This window comes from Drosophila bipectinata, chromosome 2L (genome assembly GCF_030179905.1).
Source record: "Drosophila bipectinata strain 14024-0381.07 chromosome 2L, DbipHiC1v2, whole genome shotgun sequence".
Classification (NCBI taxonomy): domain Eukaryota; kingdom Metazoa; phylum Arthropoda; class Insecta; order Diptera; family Drosophilidae; genus Drosophila; species Drosophila bipectinata.
In genome coordinates this window covers 25,365,607-25,390,392 of record NC_091736.1, presented here as the reverse complement: position 1 = coordinate 25,390,392, position 24,786 = coordinate 25,365,607, and the positions used below count along the sequence as shown (strand labels likewise).

General features: G+C 38.5%; 1 long non-coding RNA gene across 9 annotated transcripts in view; it reads left to right on the top strand.

Annotated features, from left to right (window-relative positions):
• The window catches only part of LOC138925772 (uncharacterized), a 60,548-nt gene extending 39,496 nt beyond the window's left edge, over nucleotides 1-21,052 (top strand). For 8 of the 9 annotated variants that reach the window (XR_011441976.1, XR_011441977.1, XR_011441973.1 and 5 more), the window contains 2 exons: nucleotides 6,404-6,607; nucleotides 20,927-21,052. This is a non-coding gene — a long non-coding RNA (uncharacterized lncRNA). Of the gene's footprint in view, nucleotides 1-6,385; nucleotides 6,608-20,926 lie in introns of all 9 variants that reach the window. The other variant, XR_011441975.1, reaches the window with a different exon arrangement.
• Nucleotides 21,053-24,786: the final 3,734 nt, after the last annotated feature.

Sequence of the window (24,786 nt, the reverse complement as noted above, 5' to 3'; positions counted from 1 at the left end):
CCAATTGGTTAATATTTAGCTTGGTGATGACTGGCTCGCTGAAGCTGGAGCGCCCTCCGTGTAAAAAATGGCCAGAAGTCAGGACGTCAAGATCAGCTGGGGTGAAGATCTGAATTATTGACCGCAGCAAAGCGATATTATAGTTGAGCTGAAGCTGAAGAATAAAGATAGTAGAATTTCTTTCTGATCTCTTTGCTCTCACACTGGTTCGATGTGAACGTTTCAAAGTTTCATCGTTCCAAAGATGTTACGTTCTAAATATAGAATTCTCTCTTTCCCTCTCTCATCTGCCAGCCGTTTCTCGTGGAACCCGCTCTCAAATGTTTTCATTTTTACAGCGGCTTCCACGATGCGGCCTGCCAATATTCCGTAGAACCCGCACTTATATAGACCAGCCAATTACTTTACCATTAGGCTATCCCTCATTCGATGTCGCGCGAAAAATTTTTCAAACTTAACTTGTCGCGCTGTGGAACCCGCTGGAACCCCCAGCGCTGAAACCCGCCATAAAAAATGTTTGTTTGTTTGAGATGTCCCAGATGTTTCCAAGCAGTACGGGTTCTGAAAGGGAAGTTCGACGATGGGCGTCGTGGTTGACATTGCTCGCAACGCAATTGGGGGAACCTGGGACATCAGGAACGCCTTCAACACAGCGGACTAGGGAAAACACTGGCAGTTCAACGTTCCCAGTGCCATTATGAACGTTGTCAGAAGGTACTTCAGCAACAGAGTGTTACTTTTCGACACAGACATGGGCACGTACTCCTATGACGTTATGGCCGGTGTTTCCCAAGAATCGGTCCTAGGACCGCTGCCTTGGAACGTCATGTACAACAGCATCCTGAGGCTGGAGCTCCCAGCGGGATGCGACATCATTGGCTTCGCAGACGACGTAGCGTTGCTGGTTGTGGCCAAGCATAGGAAAAAGCGGAGAGAGCGGCAAATAAGGTGATTTAGACAATGGAGCAGTGGGTCCAAAATGCTGGTCTAGGCCTAGCCCCGCAAAAGGCGGAAGAGATGCTAATCAGCAGCCGCAAGGTGCTGGAATCGGCGACGATCCAGGTCGGTGGAATGACCATAACCTCCCAACGGGAGGTAAATATTAAATACCTGGGCGTAATGATCGAAGTCCGGCTCTCCTTATGCGACCACCTGGAGTACATCCAGGGCAAGGCAGCAGCCACTATAAGGGGCCTCGATAGGATCCTTAACACCAGAGGCTCGAAGCAGAACAAGTGAAGGTTCCTCGTGAGCGTTGCCTCGGCGAAAATTTGTACGCAGAGGCGATGAACACGCCCAGCTACGGAAGAAGGGTAGATGCAGCATACAGGCTGGGAGCCATAAGGGTAACGTCCGGCTTCAGGACGGTCTCTAACGACGCCGTTCTGGTCATTGCGGGGATGGTACCGCTGAAAGAGCGACCTCGAGAGTCTAAGGAGATACATGACGCTTGCTATGAAGGAGAAGGTGGCGTCCTCGATTCAGCTACAAGGGAAAAGGCCAAGGAGAGGTCGCTAACAGCCTGGCAGGAGTGCTGGGAAATGTCGACGTACATCCTAATTCCCAACCTTAGGAGTACTTGCTTTAAAGCCATGGGCAGGTTGTAAGGACACAGGTCCTGAGTGGGCATGGCTGCTTTAGCGTCTGAATATCTGAAGCGTTTTGGCCACGAGGAGGAAGACTGTTTCCCGCAGCGCGGCAGCTCTGTCGTTGGCCAAGGAGAGGTCGCTAACAGCCTGACAGGAGTGCTGGGACAAGTCGACGAAGGAACGCAGGACGTACATCCTAATTCCCAACCTTAGAAAGTACTTGCTTTGAAGCCATAGGCAGGTTGTTAGGACATAGGTCCTAAGTGGGCATGGCTGCTTTAGCGTCTGAATATCTGAAACGAGAAGGAGGACTGTTGCCCGCAGTGCGGCAGCTCTATCGTTGAGGACGCCAAATATGTAGTAAGCGTAGGGCCATTCAGTCCAAGCGGAGGGCCATTCAGTCCATCCAGGAAACCTTGTATAACCTGTACAAGGCTGAAGAATCTAAGAAGGAGGACTGTTGCCCGCAGTGCGGCAGCTCTATCGTTGAGGACGCCAAATATGTAGTAAGCGTAGGGCCATTCAGTCCAAGCGGAGGGCCATTCAGTCCATCCAGGAAACCTTGTATAACCTGTACAAGGCTGAAGAATCTAAGACGCTGTAGCATCCTTTTATGTAGCGATCATGCAGAGGCTCAGGAGCATCAAGCAGGAGAGACGGTAAGTTGGAGAGCTAGGGCCTGCCTAGAGGCCGACCCGCCCGTACTGAAGTCCTAAACGATCCATCACCAACACATCCACCCCCTCCCAATATTTATTTATTTATGTTAAGGTGACAGCTCTGTTAAAAAAAAAAAAAACATTCTGTTCTGTAATAAAAGCAACGTTCATAAAAAAAACACTGCAACAAACGCAAAAATGATGCTCACTCCAAGCTTTTTTTCGCCGCCGATCGCACGAAAATACAAACCTATGGAGACATGCATATCATTGTCACTGAGATTGAGACGAACTTCGTTTGGAACTTCGTGATAGCTGACGTCAACTGCGCTATTATTGGAACCGATTTCCTTCAACATTTCTTGTTTCGTAACATTTCGTAAGCTTACTCGTCTAAATGAAACGACGCAAAATCATCAGTCGAGCTACGCTCCTCGAATCAACATTTCCTCAACGCCATTTTATCCTACAACACGAGCAACCAATACGCGAGGTTGCTTCACGAATATCGCGATCTTGCAACGATCAACTCGAACCGGCTGCCAGCAACGCCCGAAGTAACGCACTTCATCTCGACCAACGGTCCTACTCACGCCCGCTCCCGACGACTAGGGTCCGACAAACTCAAAAAAGCACAAACCGAGTTTTCCTATCTCATCGAAAAAGAAAAATGTCGCCTCTTAAATAGCAATTTGAAACACACTGGATGTAACAACCATAGAAGAAGAAAAGCATACGGTAAGAAGATATTCTCGAAAATTGACCTGCAAAAAGCATATTACTAGATCCCTGTCGATTCACAAGATACCACTGAAACAGCAATTATTACACCTTTTGGGCTCTTCGAATTTTTGTTTATGACGTTCGGTCACATAAACGACGCCATAAAGGTCTCGACTTCGCTCTTGCATACATCGACGATATTCTGATCGTTCCACAGTCCGAGGTGCAGCCCGAGACGCACCTCCTCACGATCCTCGACCGCCTTCCAAAGGCACATCTTAAAGTGTCCCCAGCCACACAGACTGGAATGAATCGCTACATTCAAATTAAGCGCATGCTTAACCCGCAGAGTAATCTGGCAGGCAATAAAATAAAAATTAACCGCGTCCAGAATATCGACGAAGAACCAGGAAGTTCCAGTAGTAACAGATTTCCACTACTGGCGAAGGTTGAGAAAAACCAACAATCGCAGATACCGCAAAAAAACCCAAAAGCCTTCCAATCTATGTAATGCTCGAATGCCCTGGTCAAACAAAAGGGCATACAAAAGCTGAGTAGCACTTCCGAATCGTGTCCAAATATCAGGACAATGCTAAGAAAAACTACTACACGTACCAGGTCAAAAGCAGCAAAAGCATACAAGGGGTAGTAAAAGAAATCGAGTCCGATGTTTCCGCCGCGGAAATAAAAATCTCCCTTAAATAAAAGGGCTTCGCCGCCAAGAATTTTATTAACATTCTAAATAAAGAAAAAAAGCCACAAACCCTCTTTAAGGTCGAGCTCGAGCCAGAGGGACTAAGTCCACACAATTTACAAGCTGCAATATGTTTTGCATCGGAGAATTATTGGGAAAGATCCACACAAACGCAATGGTCTAGTGCTAGCTCATACTTTACAGTTTGGGATGTCTGTCTAATCTGCGGGGACGCCCACAGCTCCGCTTATTGCACTACACACAAGGACAGTACCGTGAAGATATGTGGAAACTGCGGAGGCAACCCTACGGCAAATTATAGAGGATGTAAACAGTCTAAATAATCTATGCCGACTACAAATATCAATGTGGAACGCCAATGGTGTCTTACGGCATAAACTATAATTATTTTGACAAAAACAGCATTCGTAAAAAATCCAAACTCTCTTATCCTAAAAACACCGAAGTTATATAATTTCCTATCAATCAGTTATATGGCAGCTATAGGATATAGTCGGCTGATCCCGGCCGTTCCGACGAGGTGTGTTCAATAAGTAAGGTGACTTTTTAAATTTCACGGGCAACATGTTTTCGATTATCGATTTATTTGTTTTGTTATGTTGGTACACTCTTCCCTAACATCTGTACCAAGTTTCAATTCAATCCCCTTTTTTGTTTGGTTGTGAGAGGCGTAAAGGTCTTGGCCGGGAAAATGACAATGACGCGCCTTGTTTAGGACGCCCAAGCACGTCAACAACTGATGAAAACGTTCAAGCAGTGAATAACATTTTTTTGGAAAATCATCGAATCACTATTAGATAAGTTGAAGCTGAATTTTGACCAAAAGAACCATATATTAGCTATATAGATATTTTGGCATCAAAAGTTTTTCAAAAACATTCCAGTACTTTCCCTACAGAATTTTGCAATTTGTGGTGGCCGGAGGTGGCGTGGCAAAATTTTGAAACAAACTTGAACTGCGTAGGCATTGTTGGAGTCTCCATACCAAACCCTATAGCTCTAACTCTCTGAGATACAGTCTCTGTGATCCACGCGTTCATATGGACAGACGAACAAAGCTATATCGACTCGGTTGTTGATGCTGATCAAGAATAAATATACTTTATGGGGTCGGAGAAGATGTTACATATGTACATACACGACTACTCTACGAGTACCGGGTATAACAACAAAAACGGTTAAAAACCATAAGTATAAAAAAATTATTTATACATTCTTGAAAAAAAAACTAACACTATTACTCACCTCTCGGTCAACTCATTCATTATTCATTAAGTATTAAAATATGCGTTTTTGTAAATACAAAACCATTCGTGTCTTAAAAACCATTCGAGACATTCGGCTTCATTCCTTATTCCAAAAGCACTCTTGCTTCCCACCCCAACTCACTCGGTTTCAAAACAAAAGAATGCCCATGAGTTAGAATGCTCTCATAATCTCTTACTCCCACTTTCTCGATTCGTTGTGTCTCTTGCTATTTATTCATTCCATTCCATTCGGATGTATTCTGTCTTGAGGCAATGAGAATGTATTCTTTCCTTCCTTCTAATTCACACCACTACAATATACCCTTTTATTCTACGAGTACCGGGTATAAAAAACTCAGGTAGGCCGGAAATTTTCTATTATCTTTGGTTTAGTTATTTTTATGGTTAGAAATTAATTGTATTAGGTGCGCAACTAAGTTCCCGCTGTTTGTCGATAAATGGCACCAGCAGTTAGTGGTGATAGATTTTGTTATATCGAAAACTTAACCTAGACATTTGAAAAAGAAACTGCGTTTTCATATTAGTGACTTTGATTATGTGTCATGTACTCGTCATAAATAATCGTCATTTGCGGGAAGTATTGATTTTCTTATTCCGTTCTAAGCAATCGGCAGCTGAAGCACATCAAGAACTCCAAAAAGTTTACGGAGGTGTTGCCAAAGTGAAGCAACGTGTCGCGATTGGTTTCGTCGCTTTAAAGACGGCGATTTTGATATTAACGACCGTTCGCGTAAAGGAAGGCCAAAAACCTTCGAAGACTGTGAATTGGAGACGTTACTCGATGAGGATCCATGTCAATCGCAAGAAGATTTATCTTCAGCATTGGGAGTCACCCGCCAAGCCATTTCAAAGCGACTACATGCTCTGGGAATGATTCAGAAACAAGGAACTTGGGTTCCTTATGATTTGAAACCAAGGGATGTTGAGCGTCGCCTTTTCACTTGTGAACAATTGCTCCAACGGCAAAAAAGAAAGGGTTTTCTTCATCGAATCTTAACAGGTGATGAAAAGTGGATTCATTACCGTAATCCAAAGAAAAGAAAGTCATGGGGACTACCCGGTCATGTTTCAAAGTCGTCGCCTCGGCCGAATCTTCACGGTGCGAAAGTTATGCTGTGTTTTTGGTGGGACCAGGCCGGCGCTATTTATTATGAGCTGCTGAAACCAAAAGAAACTATCAATGGGGAAGTGTATCGACTTCAATTAATGCGATTAAGCCGAGCACTGCGCGAAAAGCCAAACCCGTTGAAACCTACCTAGAAAGTCTTAAATGAATTCTAGTCTAGTGAATTCATTTGTAATCATTTCCTTATAATAAAATTGCAATTTAATTAAAAAAACAGCGAGAAGTTGCGCACATAATAGTGTTTTTAAATTGTTATTATTTAATATTTATTAAATTCAAAAATATTCGGTGTTACCATATCGCAGCTAATATCTGAATTCCAGGATCAATATACCAGTATGATGCTCGTGAGAATTGGGACGACTTTCATCAATTCGTTGAAATTTGCATAAATAAAAATCCGATTCGTCGCTGGAATGCTTCAAAGTTAATGACGCACTCATTTTTAAAACAATGCCGCAATACGACAATGTCAGAACAACTTAAAGATTTGTGTAATAATTTCTCTACTTTTACAAACGAAAACAGTAAGTACACAAAATGTTAGTTTTTAATATTATTAAAATTATAGAATCCCACCAACTACACAAGCAGTCAGTTAAAATCTTTACCGTCTTTATAAATTTTTGGCTTTCCTGACCAAAGTCCTTAACCACAAGAAGGGAAAGATAACTTCGGGTGAAGCCGAAGTTGATATACCCTTGCAATTAAGATCGGATATATATAGAAAATATTATTGAGCGGCAGAGTTCGAAGCGACAAAATCAGAAAATCGTGTGTATGCTTCGGAACTTCATTTGCGACTAACTTTTAAGTTAAGGAAAAATGAAAAAGTTGATATACATAATTTCTTATTTTCTACTTCTTAGAGAGAGAGACAATTATAACTACTTCAAGATTTCTTTCTCTTTCCTGTAACTATACATGCGTGCATTGAAACATCCCTGCAGTTCTGAGCGCTAGTTCGTTGCTGGTGAAATAAGCACTTACCACCACTACTTCCAAAGTGGCGTCTAGCCATGCGTTTTTTAATTTCCGTTTTTGTATGAAATGTCCGCAAATAGGGTCAATCGCCACCGCCTCGATTACCCACGAACTAGTGACACATATTAGGGTCTTTAAAGAAACTACTTACATTAGACCCCATGGAACGGCCAGTAAAATAAGTGCTTACACGTGACCCCATGGAACGGCTGGTAAAATAGGTGCTTACCAGAGAACGGCAGCTTGCCACTCGCACAATGAGTACACACGAAAAATACCGGGTATTTTAGTCACCCGAGTGTCTTTCATGCACGAAGTTTTGTGCATTAGTATTTACCATGCACGAAACTTCGGGTGTCTGGAAACACCCATGATTTCGGGTGCTTGCCTTTTTTTTACCCAGTAAGTTTCTTGTGGGTGGATCGCAGGCACACAAAAAAAACGGATGGGTGGAAGAAAGGCAAAGAAGATCATAAAACGATCGTAGGAAAGGGTTGTTTTTGCTTTTGTATGTTCTAGGTACCCGTGCACGAAGTCTAGACGCTTAGGTAGTTAGAAAAGGACAGAAAGGAAAGAAAAGGAAAAGGACATAATCTTACAATTTTAATTAAATAATTAAAATTAAAAATAATATGTATGTACATAGTATGTACATAAAAAAATAATAATTATTATTAAAATGTTAAGGAAAATTTAAAAAAATTAAATAAAATCTTTTTAAACCAAAAAAATGATTAAGGAATTCTCATAAAAATTTGACTTAAAATCAAAATGTAAGAAAACTAATAAAATGAAGGTAATATAATTCATGAATTAACTTATCTGCATTGCGAGCTTTAAAAAACATCTATTTGTTGGACCAAAGAAATTGCTTACAGATATTTTTACCCAAAAAGCAATGGAAAGCAGCCGATCAATGCGTAGACACCAGAGTGTTTTTTAAAAACACTCGGGTATCTGCCAAAATACCCGAGACTTTCATGTGTGTTTTTCCTACCCATGCTCTAGTTCAGTGGTGGGCAAAACTAACACATGTTTAAAATTTGAGTGTGTGCGTAGCAGAGAAAATCAATGAGAGCAGAGAATTCACTGAGCGAAAAAACGTTTTTTTTTATTTCATTTTTCGTTAATTCAAAAGTTTGAATGGGCACTAAAATTGAGTATTTTATTTTAAAAACAGCTTTGCTGGCAACATTTCTTAAACAAATGAAAAACTACGCTTCCCTATTTATATTCTCCATGAAGAAAACTTTTTCCAACCCAATTTCTGAGAAAATTTTTCTAAGTGGAAAAATTTTGATTTTTAGTTTGGGCTGTTAAGGATGTAGTCTCATGTGTGAGGTTGAAAAAATCAATTTTTTTTTTTTTTATATTTTGATAGTATTGTTTATTATGAATGTACTGTTAAAGTTTCAAATAAAAATATCAAATAATGACAGAGATACAGCCCATAATCGGGAGCGCGCCTACACCGAAAAGTATGAGTTTCTCGGTAGCGTCTAAACTTTAAACGCGTTTTTCTCGAAACGACATTTTTGTGTGCGGCGCAGGTGATTCACAAAATTCTATGATACCGATCTAGCTGAAATTTGGATATGTTGTTCTAAAAAGTAACACCTCTGTCCCGTACTAGAATCATTTATTTTTAATGATTAGTTTTTTATTTATCATTAAGTAAAGATAAATTTTTTTAATTTTTTTTAATTTTTTGTTTTGAGAGTTCGCCATTTTGTTGTTTATTGATGAAAATATTTCATTCTAGTACGGGACAGAGCCATTAGCTTACAAAACAATAATCTATTCTAATTTTTTGTTTCGGATGACTCTAGCAGTCGAAATCACCTGCGCCAGGGACCTATCTTTTTTTTTTATATGCATACTTTGGCATGCTATAAAGTGTATTAAACTACACAAGAATAAATTAAACAAAATATTTTCAAATAGTTTATGATGCTTATAAAAACATATTTAAAAATTGAAACGATCGCATTATTTTTTATTACAAAAAAATTTTTTTGAAATAACCTCTAAAAAGTAGGCCGGCACATGAGACTACATCCTTAAATGAATCAAAATGAGAGAGCTTCAAAAAAAAATTTGAGAGTGCTCACACTGTCAGTGTGCCGGCAGCGCTGCGGCAGAATTTCCTACCCTATACTCGCGTGCTATGTAAAATGAGAGTTTGCCCACCACTGCTCTAGTTCAACGATAATTTTTTTTACCATTTTTATCTTTCCACTTTTTTTTTAGGGTGGCTGGTATGATCCAAACAAGCGACCGAAAAACACTCGGGTGTTTTGCGTCTCAAGACACACAGGCACAAAATCATGGGTGCAAGAAAGGCAATAGTCACTTTGTACTCATCAAAAAATTGTGTGTGTCGGTATTGCCTTTTTTGTTTTGTGTGGCGAGTGGTACTCGCACACAAATTTTTATGGGTACGCATACAGTGTCGAAAAGTGTCACCCGTGCCGTTCTCTGGTGCTTACAATGGACCCCATTGAAGGGTCGGTAAAAGAAGTGCTTACATCGGACCACATTGAAGGGTCGGTAAAAGAAGTGCTTACATCGGACCCCATGGAGAGGTCGGTGAAGTAAGTTCTTACCTTGGACCCTATGGAGGGGCCTTCCATTTTAAATTCAAAAACATGTTCAATTGCATTTACAGTTTTTATTTAGTTTAAATTTTTATGTATTATAACGGGGTATATTCTTTTATTACTTTTAAGCTGTTTGAGTTTTTAAAATATCTCTTTTTAATCTGCAAGGCCTTTCCTAATTGTTCCTTAGCTGGGCCAATACCGCCGACTGCAGTTATTGAATCTAGAAATAAAAAGGATTAAACAAGTTTTAATAGATTAAAGTGGATAATGATTGTTAAATAATTATCTTTTAAAATACTCACCGATCATAACGCCAAAGAAATTGTCTTCTTTTATTAGGGCAGCTTTCCCCTGAACGCCATCTACACTATACGCCAATACCCCTTCATTGGCTAAAATATTTTTTAAGTTTTTCAATATCCCGACATTTAATATTAAATTTTTAATTGCATCGATCTGTGAAAGAAATAGATCTTTAACTAAAAGACATTTTTTTATGTGGGTTTATGTACATACATAGAGCTCTCGGTTAGCGATGTTTATTTTCGAATTAACTTCAATCAAAGCATCTACGGTCTGAATGGGAAATTGGCATGCCAACTTCTGCCTCTGTCCATGGTCCTTGGTCATCCCTTTATCTCTATTTTTTTTCCATGACTTTTTGTTCAGCTGAAAAAAAATATATAAATATAATATAATATAATAATGAATATAAAAATATTAAAATCAGTTATCATTCAAACATACTCATACCTTTTAAGGTCCTTACTTCATCCACAACTTTTTCGAGAGCCTCTTTTGTTTCGACTGCAAATAAAAAACAAATTCCCATTGGCCGAATATAAAAAATAACTTAAACACTCACCTCGAGAGGAACAAACTTGTTCGGTGAGATCCGAAATAATCTTCTCAAGGCGTTCAATAGTCTCTCCACATTTCCACATTTGCATGATTTCTTATCTGAAAAACAACAGTTTTAATAAATAATTCTGACTGGGCTGTCCGACATCGTCTCGTTTGTTGATTCTTGGGGCTTTTATATAATATATATGACAAAATTTAGGGTTAAACAGATAAAAGTACGACAATATCCTCAATCATCAATATGGTGAAGTTACGGCATTATAATCATATCCTTTAAATATGGTATTGCGACTGCTTTACAAATCAACTGGTTTAATTCAAAAATTTCTTCAGAAAATAAGGGCTCCGCATCTACTACGTAAATACGCAAGTCAGAGGATCTTATAGGCTCCGTATAAAAATTCCGCACATTCTTGAATCGTCTTCCTCTAAATGTATCTTCCATAATTGATTCTATTCTAATAGGAATATCCCCTTCGATGTGCTAAATTTTTTCTTTAATTCTGTTCTTCGTCAATTCTCTGGTGAATTTGCTCTAAAATTTTTGTTGGCTTTCTGAAAAAATTTTTTAAATGTTGCAAATAATTGTCAAATGCATAAGCAGAGCCTTTAACTGGATCGCCAACCTGTTCCACTGTTTCTTTAACATGTAGTAAGCTATGTATGTTGTATGAAACACTATTTTGTCCGTATATAACTGGAAAATTTGAAACCAATAGATTCAACATTCGCTGACAGGTTTTTCAAATTAATTGTTCGCTGATATGGGCAGCAAAGCATCCTATACGCAAAATGCAATAACAAAAACACATAATATTGGTCGTCAGATAATTCATTTTTGAGTACAAATATTCCCGTGTACAGTAAAAGTTGTCTAAATTCCGTTGCTTTCCAGTTGTATAGTTCACTTGTAGTTCACAGTTGTATAGTCTTGGCTTTCTTGTGAATTCTTTAGGCATCTTTTTGCGTATGGCAATTAATTTTTGAGATATTTTAGATATCTTGTCATTCGTCGATTTATTATAAGTCTTATTTGTTATATGTAAAAAAAAAATTTACGCATGACTCCTTAGTCAAATAAATGCATGCAGTCTAGTGGAATTTGGGAAACCATTTTACATTCACGGTTTCAAGGGGTGTCATTTTTGTCAAATATTGTTTTAAGTGATGATCGGAATATTTCCTTTTGAAGTCCTCGTCGGTTATTAAGTCTTCACTCTTTGTTGTGTATGTTAAAACACTAATTTTGTTTTTTCCGATTTTTATGCATTTTGAACATCCATGCGAAGATGTACATGTCCGGGAGTCCCACTGATGTAAGCCCTAGCTAGGGCATCACAAACAATAGCCCTTAATTTTAATTGTATATTTCTTTCGTCTGTGTTAATTCCATTTTGAAGAAGATCTTTTAGCTCACAAGTAAAATGGCTTAAAAATTCGTCCAGACTATTGGGCTTAAATTTTCCCAAAAATATTCCAACAGGGACAACAGGAGAATTTTTAATATTTGTCACTTTTATCAAAATTGGCCATAGTTTCGAATTTGAACTTTTAAACTTCCCTCTCTTTCTCTTAAGCGAACGGTCGTGTTTTTTAATTTATTGTATAATTTCAATTCCAAGCATAGCTCAGCTCTGCTTCTTCCCCGTCCTATCTCTATTTCTGCATTTTTCTTTTGCACTCTAAAAAGCTCCCGCTTCGGCTTCCTATTTGGCACAGTGGTTCAAGGTATAGTGTTTTTTAACTTTTTATATATTAATTTTGTTTTATTTTTTAAAAAATATGGAATTTAAACTTGTCTGCGCTATGAAGTCATGTAACAAAACGTCGTATGTGAAAACGTCGAAAACGCCAAGTGTGCCGGGTTCACTGTCTCAGTTTCGGATGCCATTTCCCGTAGGTCTGGTATACACTAATGTTGTGAAAATTTTCGTGCTGTCCGAGGCGAAATGAGGTCGTTCATGAGACAGCCCAAAAATGGATTTAAAGAGTTAATCACTGGTTTTCGTAAAGTCAATGACCAACTCTGTGCGCTTGACACTCAGTTTAGCAGCCTTCAGCTACTAACGGAGTCTCCTAAGCGTGAAATCCGTAAGTGATCCGCCTCAGTCGTCAATAACGCAGCCGCTCATATCTTTGGCCACCCCAAGGGCTAGAACTGAGAACAATTCGCCGTCCAAATTTCTCAAGGAAAATGAGCAATTGTCTGAGCAAATTTCCTCTGTGATATCCCTTCATGTGATACCACAGGTCCAAGTAAATGAAACCTCCGCCAGAGTTACCCAAAAGGGTATTCCACAGTCTGGACGCTGCAGTTCTCATACCTGCGACACCAAAACACTTACAGGTGATTCCTCCATCGAAACATATATTTGTTTCTCGGCTTGCCCCTGATACTTCAGAGATTGATATCTCGGCTTATATCAAAGCCAAAACAAAAGCCGATATAAAGGTGGAGGACATAACTAAATTTAAATATAATTATACACGGCGCACGTCTTCTTTCAAGATTCGTGTGCCCGCGCTGATGTTCAAGACGATTTGTTCTTCCAGTTTTTGGCCAGAGAATCTTTTCGTCCAAGAACATCAGTCTAGTTTCGTAAAGAAAAAAGTTATAAAACCAGTGGGAGTAAGACTTCCCAATATCGGAACCATATTATAGCCTTTACAGAAACTTGGTTAAACCCGGAGATCTTTAGCTCCGAAGTTTATCCAAGTAAGTACACCACTTTTAGACGGGATCGACCTCAGCTAAGGGGAGTTCTCATTTCGGTAGACTCTACTCTTGCTTCTGAAGAGGTGAAATCCCAAGAGTTTGGTGACATAGAATTTATTTGCGTTAAAATCACTATGTCCGTGAAATCTTTATACATTACATGTTCATATATACCGCCTATGTCTGAACCGCCCACATATTGGCAGCATTTGTCCGCTATTCGATACGTCTTTAATATTATGACGGATCGTGACCAACTCGTAGCGGTTGCTAAAATACTGCGCTAGGGCTCTGTGCAAACCTCTTCTAAGACTTTTCAAATTATCTTTGGAAACCTCGATTTTTCCCCTTAAGTGGAAAGATTCAATTATAATTCCCCTACATAAAAAAGGGAAAAAGTCTGAGGCTGCCAACTACAGAGGCATCTCTAAGTTGTCGGCAATTCCAAAGCTATTCGAAAAATTAATTACCCCTCATTTGCAACACCTATGCTCTTCGATTATCTCTCCCTGTCAGCATGGCTTTATATAGCGTCTCTCCACCACCACAAATTTACTGGAGTTGACATCCTTTGTCATAGATGGCTTTTGTAAGGGATATCAAACCGATGTCATTTACACAGACTTCAAAGCATTTGATTCAGTTAATCACTCACTCTTGTTGAGTAAACTTAATATGCTGGGTTTTTCTATAGACCTTATAACGTGGATCTCCAGCTTCTTAGATGGAAGGACACAAAGAGTCTTATTTAAAAACATACAGTCCCGTCTGGTCCGTGCTACATCTGGCGTCCTTCAAGGAAGTCATCTTGGCCCGTTATTATTCACGCTTTTTATAAACGACTTGCCCCCTGCTTTAACGAACTCTCTAGTTCTTATGTATACAGATGATGTAAAGCTTTGTCTTCAGTACAAATCCATCTCTGCCCAATGCAGTCTTCAGTCTGACCTTGATAACTTTCAAAAATTGTGTTTAGCTAATAATTAAATACTTAATAGATCAAAATGAAAGCATATTTCTTTTTATCGTTCTTGCCCTCTGCAAGCTACGTATTCTATTAATGGGATTGCCTTAGAAAAATTAACCCAGGTTAATGATCTCGGCATCCTATTAGACAGTAAACGATTCATCTCGATTCATGTGTCTGGAGTCCCCAATATGGAGTACATCAGGACCGCATAGAATCCGTACAAAAGATTTTCCTAACTTTTTCATTTAGAGGTCTAAACTGGGATGCAAATCTTCACCTTCCATCCTATAATAGTCGACTCTTACTTATAAACTTACCTAGCTTAACAAATCGTAGGAAAATGCTCGGTGTAGTCTTTCTGCATAACCTTATTAACGGAGATGTAGATAGCCAGCATTTACTAACATGCTTAAAATGTAACATACCTAATAGAAGGACTCGAAACTTTAGTCCTCTGTTCCTTAGCCATTGTAGTTCGACATATGCACTGCATGACCCTTTTAGGGTATTATGTTCGAACAACAATTGTCTCTACTCTATTACATCTCTTTCCTGTCCCTCTAATTTAAAATATAGAATTTTAAATTTCCTTACTAACTCCTTTTAGCTTAATATGTACTAACAAATCGTTTCTCGAGCGCCCCTCGGTCGTCTGGGCCTCTAAGCTTTATGATGAATACAGGAATGCTAGCTGATGCTCTTATTGATGCACAAGCCATTTCCAAATTCTGAAAGACCAAGAAAAAAAAAAAAAAATAGAGGATTTCCATTAATGTTTGTATTTGTATTTGTAAAATGGTCCGACATCTAAACTATTTTTTTTTAGTATTCGAACTAAATCAATTGCACAGTCACGCGATAGCCTATGTTTTAGAAACCATTTTTTAAGATCGTCATTTAAGTTATTGTAACCGTCGTTTCTTTTCGTCTTTAGTTCATTGTCAATATTGTCTTCATAAATTATTTCCTCCAAAAATTTTACTTCTCTGTCATTATTTCCATAATGTAAATTTTCTCTAATAATTTCCACTTCTTTCTTCTTTGGGCACATTTTTGTTCTCCACTGTGGAACTTAACTTTTCTTTATAATTTTTTTTTTTTGCTGCTGCTGTAGCCTTCTTCTATGTCGTTCACTACACATTATTGTTACTACAGTACTTTTATTGTTTATTTAAAATTTACACATTAGTACACACATTAAACATATTACAAACATATTTTATAGTACAAACATATATTATTTTTTAGGTCAATCAACTAATAATCGATTGATCCGCTTTGCACTTCTTAACTCAAATGCTTGCAAAAATTTCGTCAGCCAGCAAACTTGCCGCTATTTTGTTTGCCGTTATTTTGTAACTTATGCTTTAATGCGCATATATACATTAATTGGGTGGTTCGACGTTCGATTACTATAGGGTTAATCTAGTAAGTACCCATGTAGTGATCGACGAGGTAAGCACTTACCCAGGGCCAATCGCAAACTCGAGTCGACTAGGTGGTTCGACGTTCGTTTACTATAGGGTCACTTTAGTAAGTACCCATGTAGTGATCGGCGAGGTAAGCACTTACCCATGGCCAATCGACACCTCCAGTTCTTCAGGGATACAAAAAATATACAGGGTACTTTATTTTCTACACCCTTCCTCAATGTAAGCTTGTTTACAAATGTTAATACCAAAGCAAATTAAACATTTTTGTAAACTCTTCGTGTTTCGTTTTAGAAAGTTTTTTTGTCAAAATATCTGCTATCATTTCAGTTGTAAATTTTTATTTCAATAAAACTTGCCCGTCCTTCACAACTTTTCTAACAAAATGATAACGTATATAACGCCTGCGCACTCAGATTATCCCCATACACGACGATCGGGGTTTCGTTGTCTCCGCAACCGATCTCCATAATCAGCCTTCGTATGAAATGCTTAACGCCAGACTTCGCTGCTGTTCCGGACGCCAAGAAATCGGACCACCTGCTAACAGGTAGATGTAACCAGTATATGACTTCCTGTCAAGTCTATCGACTGCCCAATCCTCATCCACGTATTCACAGAACTATTAACCACATTGCCGATAGTGTAGTTTCATATCAATCGTAGATGAGAGGTATCTAAAGATGTGCTTTATGCCAGCAATGTGTTCAGCATGCGGGTTTTGATTCCGATGTGCCAATTTTGACACCGAATGCAATATGTCTGGCCTTGTTGTAAGAGCTAGCCACATAAGCGCTTCTACCACGGACTGATAAGTAGTGGGATCCACCTTTTTGCATTGAGGGCTTGTACAGTCTACTTGGAAACCAGAATCCAAAGGTGTCTTCGCCGACTTGCAAAAATCACTCCCATGGGTATGCAATAAGTCCTTGATATATTGCGTATGTCCCAAAGTAATTTCTCCAAGATCGTCGTCTCTTTCGATTTCCATGCCCAGTAAATGGTTAAGTTGACCCTTGTCAACGCACTCGTCTGATTGTGAGACGCTGCTCTTGATTTTCGGCAAATCCTCGTGCGATTGGCAAGCTATAAGTATATCGTCAACACATACAAGGATTAGTACAAGATTACCTTCTCCACAATGTTTGTACAAACATGGTTCTATATCACAGGCAACAAATCCCATATAAACCAATACGCCATTTAGCTTCTCGTTCCAGGCCCATTCTGATTGCTTCAAGCCATATATTGCTCTCTTCAGAAGCAATACCTTATCAGGATTTGTTTCATCTGAGTACCCTTCCGGCTGGTTCATGTAGACCGACTTACCCAAATCGCTGTTAAGATACGCGGTACATACACCCATTTTATAAAGATGCTTGAGCTTGAGTTCCGCCGCCAGTGCTTTAATAAAGCGAACACTCTCCAAAACGAATTTATATTTAATTTAAAACGTTACAAATGTTTATTCCTGCATGCAGATGAATCCGAAGATTCCGCAGATAGACCAGCTTATGGTGCATGCAGGGACTCAAGTAATATACACAGAGAGGGCGGCCCGACAAGTCACCTCGAGCTAAAGCTCTCGAAAGTGGAGAGGGCGGCCCGACCTAGACATTGCCGAGCTAAAACTCTCTATAGAAAGCCCGATGAGTCGAGCGGCCGAGAGAGAGTGGGCTTGCGATCAACAAAGCTTTTTTACAAACTTAAGCCTAATAAATAAACATTACACTAATCATTACACTAAACATTACATAAACATTATTTAAACATAAACATTAAACGCCGTGCTGCTGCTTGACCCGAAAGGTACTTTACATAAGGACTCTTACACGTCCACGCTTCCATAGCAGTCATACTCTCTAATGGGGAGAGATTTCGCAGATAAACCAAAGTTTTGACAGATTCTGCCCAAAAATGATCTTCCAGTCCCGCCTGGACCGGAAGGCAACTCGACATTTCTACTAGCGTACGATTTGCCCGTTCCGCAACTTAATTTTCCTTGGGAGTATACGCTATTGGTAGCTGTCTGCCTCAGACATTCGTCAAACTGTTTATTGACAAATTCTCCGCCATTATCATTCCGCAGGCATTTTAGTCTTCTTCCTGTTTCCCGTTCCACCACATTCTTGAATTCGATGAATTTGGATAGCACCTCGTTTTTCCCACGCAGAAAGTAAACAAAAATCTTCTTGGATTTATCATAAATGAACGTCAGAAAATAATTTTAACCTGGAAAACATCTGCGTGTATCAGATCCAAAAGCTCCTTAGCCCGATTACTTGTTACAGATAGAAAAGGTTGAACATGGATTTTGCTAACCATACACGTTTTGTAATTAATATTCTCTGGCAACCGAATATTATCTATTCCTCGAACTATCCTTTTGGATACCATCTCTTTCAAGCTAGAGAAATTAATATATCCGTATCTCTTGTGGAGCAAAATCCCATCAACATCTGACATGGCAAAACATTTACTTTGGACACCTTCAAACAAGTACAAGTTGCCAATCTTTTTGGCTTTCACTATGCATTCTCCATCTTGCATACTCTATGTCAAAGGTCACCTTGCACCTGTTCTGGACAGCACTGCTCACGGAATAGAAATTTCCGGTCATCTTCGTAACATAGAGAACATTTTTTAGTGTCAACATGCACTGGCCTGTCTGTATCTTGACGTCACCTATACCTTTTTCTTGAAGGAAACCAGCATCGGCCAGTCCGATCAGTTCAGTGTGCTTCTCAAACTTTGTGAATAGCTCTCTTGCGCAACACATATGGCTTGTTGCGCACTATCCAAGCACTATATTGAATTGTCAATGTTGTTGACGTCACAGGCGTGCAACAGACTGCTTTGTCGATTCATCACACTTCTTGATGCCATGCGGTGATCTCCCTCACCCTCACTTCGATACTGGGACTTAATGTAGCCTTGTTCACCAAATGTCTTTTTTCTGTCTATATGGGTTCGTCTGTGAGTTGTGCTTGTTCGTTGCAGCGAATGGCTTAGTGTCGACTCGTTCTTCTTTTATTCCTTTTCTTTCGCTCTTCTCCTTTAACTTTATGGTGAGAACTTCGAACGAAGGCATCTGATCTCGTGTCACCATAGCAACCACGAAATGTTCAAATTACTCTGGAAAGCTTGATAGCAAAACGATAGTGCGAAGATCGTCGTTTATCTCTATTCCAACTCTAGTTAGACAATCCAGAATGTCCACAAATTCACTTATGTAGGTCGTCATGCTCTGCCCTTGCTCCATCAGTTTATTAAGCAGTTTCTTGTATAACTGTACTTTTCGTACAGGTCGGCTTGGTTAATGAACTCCCTTCAACTTGGTCCATTCCTCCACAGCCGTCAAGCAATTCTTGATGTAGGCCAATTGAGATGTCTTTATACTCAATGTTATTGTTGCCAACGCCTCACTGTTCAAGGCCGCAAGTGTTTTAGTTAACTCTCCAGACGTAACACCCCACAAACCGGAATGCACCAATACAGATCGCATCTGTATTTTCCATGTGTCATAGTTCGTTTCCTCTAACTTATCTATTTGATAAAGAGCACTCATTGTTCTTAATCTCGAGTCACACACCAAATAGCTTGAATTTTCTATTGCCTGGGCCCATAATCTATTGAGCGGCAGAATTCGAATCGACAAAATCAGAAAACCGTGTGTATGCTTGGAACTACGTTTGCGACTAATTTTTAAAATGGGATTTTTAATAAATAATACATACCATTTTCGATATTCAGATCAGTGTTTAAAAAAATGTGGTAAGTTTCATTTCATAAGCTTTTGCTTCTGAAAAATGCAGAAGTCGGAGTCAAAATCAAAAAGCGACCAAAATCAAAAAGTCGCCGCTTTTCAATTTCTTGCTTTCTGCTTTGCTGTTTCTTTCGATTAATAGCATAAGTCGAAGCTGCCCATTTTTGTCGACTTCTAAAAATTTTCGAAAGTCACTATCGCACAAGTCGATGAATTATACTTTTTACTACTTTTGATTTTGGTCGCTAGCGACCAAAAAAAAAGACAGCCCCAGGTTATTTTTAGAGGAATTATATACTATGTTTATGCAATGGCAATCACGAATTCTTGAAAGCGTGATATAGAAATAACCCCTGTGTATGCGACACATATCATTTCGTGATTTGATTTTAGTAGGTATGCCAGGCATGTAAAATTACGTCTGGTCAGACTTTTACAAAAAGTAAACAAAACAAGCAAAGCGATGGATAAAAATAAATTTTTAATTTACAATCGACAAATAAATAAAAATAATTTACAATCGGCAAAGATGAGTACCGGGAATAAACCGGGGCACTGTCTATACCCTCGCATGTATCTGCCAACACTACTATATCTTTTATATACAGGCATGCTCCGGTTTTCACTTTAGGTTTTCGTTTTCGTTTTGGGACCAAAACCGAGATTTTCGTTCTTAGGTGCTCTGGTTTTCACAAGTTTTTAGTTATCATTTTGCTATCGAAACGTTTCATTTCTCATAACTTCTTGCTGCCGAAACAGCTGATTTGAGGTTTGGTCAGCTGCAAACAACGCGAAAAAATTACTTTTTTATATTCAATTGCATCTTTCGTAGCCAAAAGAATTAAGGGGAAAAGCCAGAAAAGCCAAGCTAAGGGGATGCCACCTTTTCAATGGATTTCATTTTCATTTCATTCCGGTGTTTTCAACAATTTTTTTATACACTTTTAGCACATACCTAATTAAATTAAATTAATTAATTTTTAAAAAACATATTTTACCCAATTTCAACAAATTTATCGCCATTCGTTTGATTATACAAGTATTTTTAACTTGCTTTTTCATTCTATTAAAAGTATGGCAGTTTAGGCGATAACTCATGGTGTCGGACTTATCGGTGGTTCACCAAAACGAAAATTGTTGTTGCCGACGGCAAAATTTGATATCCAAATTTGAGGTAGGGTCAGAAATGACTCGTTTTAAAAATAATTACAAGTCTAATTGATCTTCTAGAGGTCTTAAAAGAACGACAATAAACCAATAAGTCAACTACTTTTTTCCTTTTGCAAATAAGATCCGATTTAATATAGAAAAAGGCATTTACTTTTCATTTAGGCAAGACAAATTTTTTCGTTTTGGAATTCGAAAAAATCTTGTGAAAGTGAAAACGGGAGCACCAATTTTTTTGTTTTCACTTTTGCTGAAAGTGAAAACCGGAGCATGCCTGATAGTTTTTCTTAGTTGTTTTTACTTACTTTCATTAACTTGTGTGTTTTATCTTTATTATATCTTTCAGATGAACTCGCCTTCAAACGTAGTGCAAACACAAACAAATGCAATGATGGTGCAAAGTGGTATTTTTAATCTCCTGGCACATGTATTTCTTATATACGTTTTCAATAAAGTTCCAACTAATCAGCTATTTGATATTATTAATATTTTCGTGTGGTTCTCTCTGGTTATTATGCAATCCTCCTCTTACCGAAATGACCGAGGAGCGCAGCCGTTAATGTTTAAATCGCGGTGATATAATCAATGGTATAAGCATAGAAAGAAATGAATCGAGGGAAGAGTTATCGATATTTTGTGTATTTGTGGTGGACGTTTTTAGTGAAGGTGCAGTGAAGGATGACTCATTCTTATTGAGTAAACTTTATTGGGGATTCGTAACTAATCATCTAATTTGGATTTGCCGCTACGTATTTAAATGTACCTATTGTGTCCTTTTGAAAAATTTCCGCAAATGCAGTTACCTAATGCTTTGGGGAGGCAACGCGTGGAGGCACATTGCGCTTCAGGCCGAGACCCGATAAAAGGGTTTTCATGGCCAATAAATGCTTTGGGGATTTAAATTTAAAACAGTGGTCGGCACGGCCCTATCCCGAGGGCATAGGAAATTTCTCTGCCCGAGATCTGCCACACACACACAGTATAAATGTGTGAAACGTCATGCTCACAGCCTACTTTCTGCTTTTCGTTACTAATACTAATGCGTTTAAATCATATTAATGTATTGGGGTGCCGACCACTGATTTAAAACCGTAGCTCGCTAATAACTGTTAAACGATTGCTGAGTCTCAAAATAAGTGTTGTACAATGAGTCTTTGAAGAGAAAGTCTGAGAGCTACCGTCTCTCTCTCAAATGACGAGCCATATTTTCAGTTCCCATTTAAGAGAGTATCTGTTAAGAGAGAATTTTCAGCTTTAAGATTCATTCTAAGCGATCGACGGAGTTCAATTAATACCCAAAACCTTAACTCTTTATAAGTTGTTAAGCTGAACTTTATATAAATATATTAGAAAAATAAACGTTTTAAAAATATATATTTTTTTTATACTCATTATTCTTTTACTCTTTATTTTTTAATTTCTCAAAACTCTTTAACTGTGCATCAAACAAAATATAGTGTTGAAAGTACTTTTTGAATTGACTTTTTCAGTCTATTGGTCTTTTAATGAGTCTCTCTGTGCGAACGTCAATCTCGTCTCTCAGTGAGCGATGTTCAGTAGGCGAATATTCTACGAAACTCTCCACGTAAAACACTCAACCGAAAACCAAAATCAAAAGAAAGTAAGTCTCCTGCTAACGTAATTCCTAAAGTAATTTTTTTCGGTTGTTCTCATAAACTGAACATAAAGAAACAAACAATTTACCAGTTATTTACGAGCTATGTTTAATAGTTTAAACCGGCAACGATACGACGGAAGGAAAGTGACAGTAAAATTTTTTTATGCAAATAACAGAAACTGCTTTTGGACAGATTCAATCCTCTTTTGGTGAATAAACCAAAGAGACTTATAGTTGTCTTAGTTGTGAAACGCGATCCAAGACGTTATTCCCAAGTGAGTACGAGACGATGTGAGGTACACTGAGATTAAACAGGTTATTGAGAAGACTTCGTTAAGGTCTATTTGCAAGTGTCAATGAAGGAAATGGTCTGAGATAGAAAAACATAACATGACATCATCAGCATACATAAATGGAATAGCATAGTTTACAACAGTAAGTAAATCGTTAACAAATAGAACAAACAGAAGAGGTCCTAAGTGACTACCTTTTGGACACCATGTGTAACGTTTATATTCTGTGATGTCATGTTTTTAAACAAAACACCCTGCATGCAGTTCTATAGATAGGAGATCAATCACTGTACGATTTTTGGAGAAAACCGCACAAGATACAGCTTATGTAGGAGGCGATGTTGGTGCACAGAATCGAATTCTTTTACAAAAAGGTTGCAGCTGGAAGGTAACCAGTTTCTTTATCAGCTTTGGAATCGAAGATAGCGAAGCAATTTCGCGGTAGTTGTCAATAAGTGCTTTTAAGGTTTCTTATGAAGCGGAAAAATAAATGATTCACCCCTTGGGAAGACATGCTAGCTCCAAGGATAAATTGAATAAGATAGCAAGAGGATAACAAAGGATATCAGAGCACTGCCTTAAAACAAAGCTAGGGACATTATCAGGACCAGCAGAGAATGAGACGCCCATTGTTAAGAGAGCTTTGAACACATCATGATTTTTTTTGACAAATTTTGGCAAATAAATGTTTATGTGTGAAAATTTATAGGGATAAGAAGAAGTGTGGTTAGATAAATCGGACAAATAGGTTGTTTGCAAAAATTACGCAAGAGACTAGCAATACCTACCTCAGAAGAATCTGAAATATTTTTGTATGATAGGGAGGAGGAAAATGATTTGATTTACGCTTCATATTGACAATGAAATAGAAGAAGCTCGGATCATTACGAAATTTTACCTTACAATTAATAATATACCGCTATGCAAATGCAAATCAGGGAATCAGACGGGATACAGGAAATGAGGGCAAGGTAAAAATCTCCCATGATAAGAATTATATCAGAGTTATTCCCCAAAAAAAAAAAAAAACAGACTTTATGGCCTCAAGGTGGTGATAATATACGATATCTTCAACCATAGTAAGAATTTATAGGTCAGCAAAATGTTGGCTCAGACGAGCCATTTAAAATTTTCACCGTAATGAACTCTATTTCGAACTTATTCAAGAAAGGAATAAATTCAGTGGGGCACTTATTATTAACAGAAATGAAGACACCGCCTGCAAAAGATGGACCATATAATCCAAACACAGTAAACTTGGGAGCAAAAACTTCATAATCAGAGACATAGAAATTCAGCCTGGTTTAGTATGAGCGATAGTATTAAAATCAGAAGAAGCACTCTTTGTAAAAAATTGGCTCAACTTACCCAGAATACTTTGAACGTTTTGGTAGCAACAGGAAAATAATTTGTTATTCAGTTTTTTGGAGCAACTACTGCAGGGCTAGGATTCTGAGCGTCTTTTGCTAGGTATTCATGAATAATACCATGCTCAGATCAGGCAACCGGATCAAGTGCTTTTTCCAGGTAGGAATCAGGAAGGACTATTTTAAAAGAAGAGGTACGCTTATGTTTAAAGTTAAACTTAACTTTATTTTAAATTTATTTTGGAGCTACCTTAAGATGTTTAAATAGGCGTGTTCAAGCATTGAACACTATTGTATATACAAATTCTTAAGATTGAGTTTCAAGGGATCGGACCCATGAAATACGAGATAAGCAGCATGGTCTTAAACCGATCCCCTGTAGCCTAACACAAGTACTTAAGTGGTGCGCTTATCGCATTCAAGGAAGCATGTCAACGTGCAGTGCGTTGATAAGTAGTTTAAAATTGATTTAAGATTTTCATGTATCTTACTTATAAGAGAACCAAATAAAAACAGTTTCTAAACGGAATTCACTGGAGTAAGATCTTTTTTTGGGGCTCCTCTTAACATTTGTTCCTTCGAGACACCCTGAAGTTTTACCCCCTGTGGTAAGAGACTCAGGTTTTAAACTGGAACCTAAACTGGCTGCAGAAAAAATAAAAATTCTCGGCCCAAGGTATCTAAAAAATAAGGCAGCGATCTGGGTAAAAAAGAGCCCAGTTAATCGTTGTCCTCTGTTGTTTCCCCTCAAGAGGTAAGGAACACAGAAAAAAAACTATAACAAGAAAGGAAAGCTAACTATACCCTTGATATACCCTTGCAGTTAAAACCGGATGTATATCGCAAACCGATCCTTATGAGAATCGTCTATCTATATATATATAAATGCTCTGTTCGTATCTACTTCCTTTATAGACTTGAAAAGTTC